This window comes from Carassius auratus, chromosome 2 (assembly GCF_003368295.1).
Source record: "Carassius auratus strain Wakin chromosome 2, ASM336829v1, whole genome shotgun sequence".
NCBI lineage: Eukaryota > Metazoa > Chordata > Actinopteri > Cypriniformes > Cyprinidae > Carassius > Carassius auratus.
Genome location: NC_039244.1, coordinates 2494458 through 2505214, shown reverse-complemented (window position 1 = coordinate 2505214; position 10757 = coordinate 2494458). Strand labels below are relative to the sequence as shown.

Here is a 10757-nt window from a genome sequence, read left to right as displayed (position 1 = left end):
TCTTTCCCTCAGCGAACATGCAATGAAATTCAACGCAGTCTGGAGTGATTTACAGACTCAAATAAACCCACAAACAATGCAATAGTGTCATGGAATGTTGCAATACATAAAAGTACAAATCATGCAATAAATAATGCATGCAACACATTCACTTATTTTTACATGTAACATTAATAAAATACCACCTACACCTTAAAATGAAACCCACCTTGAAATAAACTAAGGGAGACAATATAAAACAAATGTATATATAATGAAACGTTGGAATCAATAAATGTAAACCTGGGTTCAGATAAGTAAACTGGATTTGAAATGTATTTATTAATGTAACATTAGAAATGAAAAGCGTCGCTGCCTCGAGGGATATGAAGATATGAAAGCATCTGCAGCTCCAAGAGACTTCAGAGAACGAGTTAAAAGCAGCAAATTACGACAGAAAAACTTTAAAAAGATTAATGCATCTCATGCATAATATATTTCATCTTACAATCCATTGTGCTCTTTCATATTCAATTACAGTATTACTATTATATTGTTTAAAGGGGATTTCAAGATGTATTTTACATGCATAAAAATGTATGTCTTACGTATGGATGGGTAGAATGAATGGAAAGATGTATAAATGGATGGTAGAACAATAGATGGATAAATGCATGGACAGAATCATGGCCGGATGGATAAACTTCATTTCCCAGAATGCATTGCTCTACTGCTCTAAAACCTGAGCATCTGATTCAGATCTAAATCACATTCATCCTAGAATCCACTGCTGCCATTACAAGTATTACATCTTTTTACAGATGCATGTGAGAGATGAAGATATTCTTAGAGATTCGGTCTCATTTATTAAATACCAGGGTGTTTTAGATTCTGAAGCAGATGTGAGGCGTACAGTAAATGACCCTCTTCCTCTGCCCGGCCGTAAATCTGCACACAATCTCGCTCCGTTATATGACTCTTATCAATATTGCATTTTAATTAATGAGTTACAGATCAAAAGCGCAGAACTCGATCGATGCGGAGGAAATTACAGACCCGTGTTCACGTATGGCTTGAATCCAGGGTTTATGTCTGCAAGATTTATTAAATTGATTAAAGTTTGATTACGGTCCTAAAATAGCTCGGCCAGTGTTCAAATGCCTGGGATTTTGGGCTCGTATCAAAACGACTTGCCATTTGTTCATGAGACTGTACCGAATATGTCTGGTATCTCGAGACGCAGTGATATTTTTTGGATGCTGTGATTGTTTTGTTGAGCTTCGGGATGTTGCAAACTATATTTGGAACAAACAAATGACTATTAATTATTTTAAATAATATTTATTTTATTCCTGCTATTGGGTTTATGTGGAATACAGTACACATTATTTATTTAATTTGCTTATAAAATTGTGATTTGAGATTTAAAATATTATTTAAAAAAGTAAATGAATTAAAATAAATTATATAAAAATTTATAAAATAAAATGAAAGTGCGACTATTGTAATATTTCACTTTATAATAAAGAAAATAATAATAATAATTTTATTTAACATTGCAAATGTAAAATCATTCACATTTGTCTTAATTCTGCATTTTCAAATAAACCATCAAACTGAAACCACAGGAGCTTCCTTTTCCACAAAAATATTGTGCAGCACAACTGTTTTCAATATTTATAATAATTAGAAATTTTTTCTATTATTCTGATTTCTGAAGATCATGTGACACTGAAGGCTGACGGAATGATGCATCACAGAAATACATTACACTTTAACACAGATCCACACAGAAAACAGCTGTTTTGAATTGTAAAAAAAATAGAATGGATTCTTTAATTAAATAAATGCAGCGCTGGTTTCACCCAAAATGAATGCATGTGCTGATTCTCTGCAGTTCTTGCTTGTGAAAGCAGATGGGTGATATTTTAACCGTCATTGTTTGACTCATTAATCTGTCACTCAAAGTGACTGTGAAGCATTTCGTCACGAATGTTTCTGCACTTTCTGAAGAGCTCTATGCATCTGTGCTGCGCTCTGAGAAATGCATGCGAGGGTCAAACTCTCAATAGTCAATAGTGTAGACAATAAGTGTGTGTGTTGCACATGGTGTGAGTCGATTCTGAGCTGTTTTAATAGAGATTCATCAAAGATGGCATACAGTGAATTACTATAGCAACAGAAGTGTTGTGTGTAATGAAAGCTGACTGGCACAGAGACGCTGGCGCCGCTCCATCATACAGAATAATCTTCTACAAGACACACTGTTACCTGCCAGTGTAGTGCACTTAAACACTGCTGCACACACTCCTCACAGTGAGCACAGGCCCAGTACACATGATGACGCTCTGTATGTAGCTCATTTAAGGGATTTCAACCACAAAATTACTTATTATTTTTCATACTTATCAGACTTATTTTTTCCTGCAGAGCACAATGGATACAAACTAAACTAAATGTAATGGAATGATGCAGTAAGTAAATAAAATGTTGCAACAAAATGTAAAAGTACAGTGAAATGTAAGCATATATCCATTTATCGTTCTATACATCATCCATCATTCTATGTTTGGATTTATACATCTTTTGTTCTACTATCTATCCATCCATCGTTCTATCCATCATCTATCTTTCCACTCATTCTACCCATCCATCATTCTATCCATTTATCATTCTATCCATCATCTCTATTTCCACTCATTCTATCAATTCATCAATCTACCCATCCATCATTCTATCTATGCATTTATACATATAACATTCTATCATCTATCCATCCATGCATCCATCCATCATTCTATCCATCATCCATCATTCCATGTATGCATTTATCCATCTATTGTTCTACTATCTATCCATCCATCGTTCTATCCATCATCTATCTTTCCATTCGTTCTACCATCCATCGTTCTATCCATTTATCATTCTATCCATCATCTATCTTTCCACTCATTCTTTCCATCCATCGTTCTATCCATTTATCCATTTATCATTCTATCCATCATCTCTATTTCCACTCATTCTATCAATTCATCATTCTATCCATTTATCATTCTATCCATCCATCATTCTATCTATGCATATATCCATCTATTGTCCTACCATCTATCCATCCATCGTTCTATCCATTTATTGCTTTATCCATCATCTATTTTTCATTCAATATACTCATCCATCGTTCTATCCATGTATTGTTCTATCCATCATCCACCTTTCCATCCATCATCATTCTATCTATGCATTTATACATCTAACATTCTATCATCTATCCATCCGTGCATCCATCCATCATTCTATCCATTTATCCATTTATCATTCTATCAATCATCTATCTTTCCATTCATTCTACCCATCCTTTGTTCTATCCATTTATCGTTCAATCCATCATCCATCATTCTATGTATGCATTTATCCATCGATTGTTCTACTATCTATCCATCCATCGTTCTATCCATCATCTATCTTTCCATTCGTTCTACCATCCATCGTTCTATCCATTTATCATTCTATCCATCATCTATCTTTCCACTCATTCTTTCCATCCATCGTTCTATCCATTTATCCATTTATCATTCTATCAATCATCTATCTTTCCATTCATTCTACCCATCCTTCGTTCTATCCATTTATCGTTCAATCCATCATCCATCATTCTATGTATGCATTTATCCATCGATTGTTCTACAATCTATCCATCCATCAATATATCCATCATCTACAGTATCTCTCCATTCATTCTACCCATCCATCATTCGATCCATCTCTCCATCCATCCATCCATACTTCTATAATCTATCCATCCATCATTCTATCCATCCATTTATATATCAATTGTTCTAAACATTTATCCATCTACTGTTCTATCCATCCATTTTTCTATCATATATCCATTCATCATCCATCTATTGTTACCATCGTTCTACCTATCCATCAATCTACCATCTATAGTTCTATCATCCATCTATTCATCTAAGTATCTATCGTTCTATCAGTCAATTTATTCATCAGTCTATCATCCATCTCTCCAATCAACAGTCTATTCATCCATCTATCCATCTATCAATCAATCAATCTATATATCCATCCATCCATCTAAAAAACGTAGCTTATCCTGTTAAAAGCGAGTGAGAATGTCTACTTCCTTACGCTGTAATTCAGATTCAGACTCTCCTGAACTCATGAACACAGACACAAAGTGACTCCAGATGACTTTGAGAGACGGACTGAAGTTAGCAGATCCAAACTAATTAGCTCAGAGAATTTGCTCCGCACTTAAACGAATCACTAATGTAATTAACTCATAAACAAGTACAGCCCAGAGACGAACGATGATTAGAGTCTTCACACACAAGGTCAGGTTATATCTGTTGGATTTCCTGCGTTAAACAGACATGCATCTCCATAATGAAGTTAATAAGCTTTAGTCTACACTTATATGACGGCAATTCAATCCAGCCTTCAATAAAACATCTGTCTTTCTCTTTTTTCGTCTTTCACGTCTGCTGTGTTGAGCAAAAGAGGGATAACTTTCCTTTAAAGCAATGAGATCTCTTCTGCTCTTCAAAGATGCATTTCTTTGATAAAAAAAAAATACAGTATATTGTGAAATAGGAGTACAATTTAAAATAGTTGTTTTCTATCTGAATATACAGATATTCCTGACATGATGGTGTTATCTCTCGCAGTAAATACAGCTTCATTTCAGGCTGCAAAGAAACAAAATGTGGTTATTTTAAAAGGAGCTGGTTCTTTTCTATATCCTCTGTATGTTAGAATGTAATTTATTTCTGTGATGCTCCGCTGTATTTTCAGCATCATTCCTCCAGTCTTCAGTGTCACATGATCTTCAGAATCATGAAAATAGTTTTTTCAAAATGACTTATGATTCACGAAGCCGGTCTCTCTTCGTCTCATCAGTCAGATATCAGACAGTCTCTGTCTTATAATAGAAATCTCATAATTCTACATGTCTGTTTTATTATTCTGGCCTGAATTCTAATGGGAGGAGGATGTCAGAAGCGCAGTTTCACACTGCAGCAGCTACAGAATCACAATCATTTACAAGAAGTTTAAAAAAATGTAATAAAACTTGCTATATATCCATTGTATATTTACTACTAGAATAAAAAGAAAATCTAATAAACAATGCTATTTCTTTAAAATCTCAATTGTTTGTCCTAGATCAGGGTTTTCCAAACTGGGGTCCATGAGTTATTAAAAAAATAATAATAATAATACAAAAAGAGATTTTTTTTTATAAAAATGGAAAATTAAAACGAATGAATCAATAAATTAACTAAAAAGTTGTTTAAAATATTTAATAAATATTATTTAAAAAAAAAAATATTTTATTTATTTACATGCATGTCATCGGACAGCAACTGACATTAGAGACATATTATCGTGTGAATGTGTTAAAATAAATGATAAAATTAAAAATTTTAATTAAAAATTTTACTAAAACAATTTACAATACTTAAATATTATTTAAAAAATAAAAAATAAAAATTTGATTTGTTAACATGCATGTCATCTGACAAAAACTGACATAAGAGAAATATTATTGTGTGAATATGTTAATAAAATAAATAATAAAATTAATAATTAAAATAAATAATTTTAAAATACATTTTAAAATTTTACTAAAACAATTTACAATACTTAAATATTAAAAAAATATATATATATTTGATTTGTTAACATGCATGTCATCTGACAAAAACTGACATTAGAGAAATATTATCATATGAATTTGCTATAAATTATTGAAATATCAGTGGGACATTTTAGCTCAAAGAGGTTTGGTTGCCAAAAATCTTTTGGGTATCCCTGTTCTAGAGCAAAACAAGATCCCAACAAAGTGCTCAGATTTGCCAAGCTACTGAAGTTTGCAATCAAAATCCATCAAACGCAATCATTTCTCTCAATCAAATGATCTGAGCAGCTCTCCATATTAATGCTGTAGCACTATACTCTTATCTAATGAACTATTGGCACATTTGGATCTGTTTTATTAGGAGAATCTTAACTAAGAACTCAATTAAGTTCCCTGAGCTTTAAACGAGCAGCCAACAGCTCCTCTGAGACCATTGAAAGAAACAAGAGGAATAAAAACACTACATTTTGCTGGGATTATGTCAACACGCTACTAATGAAAGAGGAAACCACCAAAAACATTTCCTGTCGCTACTCTGTTTCTTTGTCAAACCAGTTCTTCCTCATCATGCCATAAAATCAAACTGTATAAACAGATGGCAGCGCCACTTTGGGTTCGTTAGAGGAAACGTTGGAGAAGCTTTCATTAGCGCCGATGCCAAACGGGCGAACCGTTGGATACAGGAACCCTGCCTTTCCGTTTTAGGACGCCCAGACGGGAAATACATCAGAAATGGACAAGATGCACAACATTAAATGTGTTTAATCGCTTATTTGAGGAATCACTGAAGGTGTTGTTTAGGGTTTGTGTGAGCAACTGTAGATAACACGCTCATTTAGATTCAACAGACGCCTATAACGTATGCAAATGAGCGCTTAATCAAAAGCAAGCATCCGACAGAAAATCCTCTGAAGAGTAATCAGCGCAAACAATGCATTTCTACGAATTCCCTGGTTTTGGTCATAATCGCCAACCTGGTGGACCGGCTCAATCAGTCATAATCGAGATAATTCTGTTCGATTCCTTTGGTACGTCGCTTGATTACGGCGTTAATTAACTGTCTGAAACACCTTCAAATGCTCACAGAAACAGACAGGCTAACATGCATGCCATGTATATTATTCTAGCTTGACTTCTCTTTCTATCTCTCCGTCCCACATCTTTCTCGCGCTCTCGATTAGAGATTGTAGGCTGTTTAAAACCCTCGTGGCCCTGGGCAACACGGTAACGCGCCTGTCAAAAACACTCTCCATTAAAATGACCGGGCTTGTGAATGGGAAAGGCAGATAACACGCTGCACACACACACACACACACATAAGCACATATATCTGTGTTGGCATGGTTTTAATGCACAGAATATGCATGCACATATTTCTGTGGAGCATTGATTGCAATTTTTTGCATGAAGTGCACACATGTTGAAAGCTACTGTATGGTCCTAAATCTAGTATTGCACACGTAATTGATGGAGAACTCAAATCGAGATCTGCTAGAGACTTAAGACTTGCTTTTTCTGATTGTATAAAATATATGCATTAGGGCTGCACGGTAACGGTTAAATCAGAAACAGAATCAGTTAATTACAATTATGTTTAAATGGTTATTCACAATGATTTTAATTCCGATTAATAATTACAATTTTTGTCATTTTATTGCTGTCACACAAACTCAAATTAAGAGATGGTTACGTGCAGGATTTTGTTTGCAGGTTTAAGAGGCATCAATTTGACTTTAATTAAAATTTCTATGCGTTTTGGTCACCCATTCACATAGAAGCATGAAAATGCAAACTTTTTAAAAGAGGGGGTTTCAAAGTGCAAGTTGTGCGTCTGTGTAAACTTCAAAAACTGGTGTTCATCTTTTATTATTCTCTGTAAATCAGAGCAAAAAATGATGCAAGGCCCTTCCTCTGCAATATTTGTTGCTGTCAATGCATTGCCATTTACACAATACTATCCGCTCATGTGCGCCAAGCAATGACCTTCAGTTTTGTAGCATGCATTTGGCTTTATTCATATTTACAGAAATGAGTCAACCTGTTGATACAAATGCTACTTATCTTTTATCATTGCAAAAATGATGCAAAGACCTTCCTCCGCATTATTTGTTGCTGTCATTGCACTGCCATTTACACAGGTGAAATTTAGAGTCAATGCAATCGAATTATGAAATGTGCACAGGGCAAAGACCTTCTGTCTTGTAGCATGCATTGGCTTTTATATCTAGAAATATGATTTTTTTTTTTTCGTGTGATACAAACCAATACAGAAAACTGATTTGAAACACATTCACTAGCACACTCTTCTCAAACAAGACTGTAGTTCTATTCAAAAGCACAATAATGATGGTGGAACCGCAGACAGGACTGAAAGAGAGACAGATATTGATACAGAAAGACTATAAAGAAAGGAACACGAGTCCCTGGAGCTCAACCCTTCAAAGTGCCTCGCGGATACAGTGTCTTAAAATAAAAAACGCTGGCTCACTTCATGCAAACTAAACTTTCAATGCTTCCAGGGTTAAAGCGACGCGCTCCAGCAAAACTAACGTTACATAAGAGCATGCATGCAACCCACGCGCTCCACAGGTTGCGCGCGGCTCCAGGGTTGACCTGTTCCCGAGTGTGTGTGTTGTGTGTGTTGTGTGTGTGTGTGTGTGTGTGTGTTGTGTGTTGTGTGTTGTGTGTGTGTGTGTGTGTGTGTGTGTGTGTGTGTGTGTGTGTGTGTGTGTGTGTGTGTGTGTGTGTGAAGTTCACTCACCCAGGTCTGGAGTGTGACGGCTGCGTCCTCATCTGTCTGTCCGTGAGCGTGCGCGTCTCTCCTCGTCTCCTGCTCGCCGTCACCTCCTCGCGTCTGTCCATAAGTCACACGAGCGCGTCCATACGCGTCCTTAAGCCTGAGAGAGCGCGTGTGTGTGTGTGTGTGTGTCTGTCTGTATGTGTTTACCTCTCTGGCATCAGAAACGCCGACACACACACTCTCCTCCTTCTCCTCCTCGCGCGCACGATCAGAGATGCTCTTCCAGAGAGTGTCGGCGCGTGCGCACTCGTTCGCTCGCGTGCATGTGTGTGTGTGTGTGTGTGAGAGAGAGAGACAGAACACACACTGGCGCTGTCTCGGGTCTCTCTGTGCTGTCCTCGTCTCTGTCTCCGTCTATCTGCTGAGTGCTCACGCTGCTGTTTGGTTTTTCAGCTCACCCCTCGGGGAGCGACGCGCAAGTGCGCACTGGAGCGAAAACGCAGCGTGGGTAAGGGATCGTGGACAATTCCATTCAACTCGATTCAACACGGAGCTTTTCACGGTGCATATCGTTTCAAAGCAGCTTTAATGTGTTGCTAGGCCGTTGCTATGACATTATGGGTGTTTTTAGCATGCTGCTATGTTTTTATACAGTAGGACAATCAAAAGAGCCGATCCCTAAAGCTAAAATCTGCAATATTCTGGAATATGAGGGACAGAAGACAGTGTGTTCAGTGTGTCCTGCTGTTTATGGGTTCAAGGTCACCCTCATTTCCACAACCCATGTTTTTTTTTTTTTTTTTTTTTTTTGGGTGTAGTTGCTATATTTTTTTAATGTAATTGGCATTGAATTAAATATGGTGTCAAAAGGGCTCATTACAGGGTCAAGGGTCAATGTTTCTGATATGATTGTGATTACCATTGACTACCATTGTAATTTCTGTCCATATAATGGAAGACAATGGGAACTGAAACCATTCTTCAATATCTTTTTTTTTTAATGTTCAACAGAAGAAAGTAAGTCATACAGGTTCTGTGTGCAAATGATGAAAATTTTTGGGAGAAATATCACTTTAATGTTAACTAGTCAACTGTATTTAGCCATGGTTTTAGACGACTGTTATGCAGTTTTTTTTAAATATTGCAAATAGTTAACAGCAATTTAATGGAGATTAACTTGATTAATCTAATAAAAGATACAGAAAAATTAAAAATGAGGAAAATTTGCCAGCTTAACAATTCACTGCAGACTCTCATTTATCTTTGTCCTGTTTCAGACTGAAATGCATCACACCGCAGACACAGAATGGGTTGCAAATATTTATTTGATGCCGACTTTAAAACGTTCTGTTGTTTCTCACCAGCATGCACATGAATGCATGTTCTGAAGGGGTCATTACGTGCTGTAAAAGTGTGAGGGGTTGTGTAGGGAGAATGTGTGTGCATGAGTGCACGTCTCAGATTTTGTGTATGTAACGGCGGCACAGAATGAGTCTCTGAGGGAGGTGGACGAGCGCCGCTTCACTGTCTGCTTCTGTGTCTCGCTGTGTTAACATTGTAATTGGATTTCACTTCAGCTGCCACGAAAAGCATGCTGTGTGTATGCACGGCCCGATCCTCCTCTGTAAATCTATTCAAATCATTTCAAAAGGCAACCAAACTGAAGTAAAAGCTTTAACTCTGTCTTCATCATTTAATAGATAAAGAAATAGTTCATGCAAACATTTAAAGGTATTTACCTTCATGCCATTCCTTCTTTCTTCTGTGAAACACAAAAGGAGATATTTAGCAGAATGTCAAAGCTGCACTTTTTCGAAGTCATGTTTCAGCCAATGTTTGTTTATATAGTGCTTTATAAGATAAGTAATAAACATAAATACAGCATTGCTAAATTCTTCAGTTTAAAATGCAGTTTCAGCTAAGATAATTTACTGTCGTAAAGTTTCTGCACATTTTATGAAGGTAAACTTAAGATGTTTTTAGGATCAATTAAAGACAATTGAATGTAATAATAAATTACCATGGTTTTGAAATGTTTTGTATGAGAAAACACTTTAATATGAAGTCTTGTTTTCTGAGAAATTAAATCAAGAACAGATACTAGTAGGCTCATAAAAATAAATTTACTTTAAAGGGAAAAAGTTTTTTATTTGTTCAATTTGCATCTCCAGTAAATATACCTTGATTTAAGGAGGTTTGCATATTTGTATTTAAAAAACAAAAACAAAAAACAGGAAGCTGTTGCATGCAACATCTTATGTCACGGTTTAATAAATTTAAGACTTTCTGCTGACCCTTAACCTTAGTAGTTTAAGTCAAAAGCAGCATGAATGGTACAGCATTGTGCTTGCAACATAAAAAATTAATAATGTAAAAATCTCA

General features: G+C 35.9%; 1 pseudogene; it reads right to left on the bottom strand.

Annotated features, from left to right (window-relative positions):
* LOC113040097 (leucine-rich repeat and immunoglobulin-like domain-containing nogo receptor-interacting protein 3) overlaps nucleotides 1-8875 on the bottom strand; it is a 55962-nt pseudogene extending 47087 nt beyond the window's left edge.
* Nucleotides 8876-10757: the final 1882 nt, after the last annotated feature.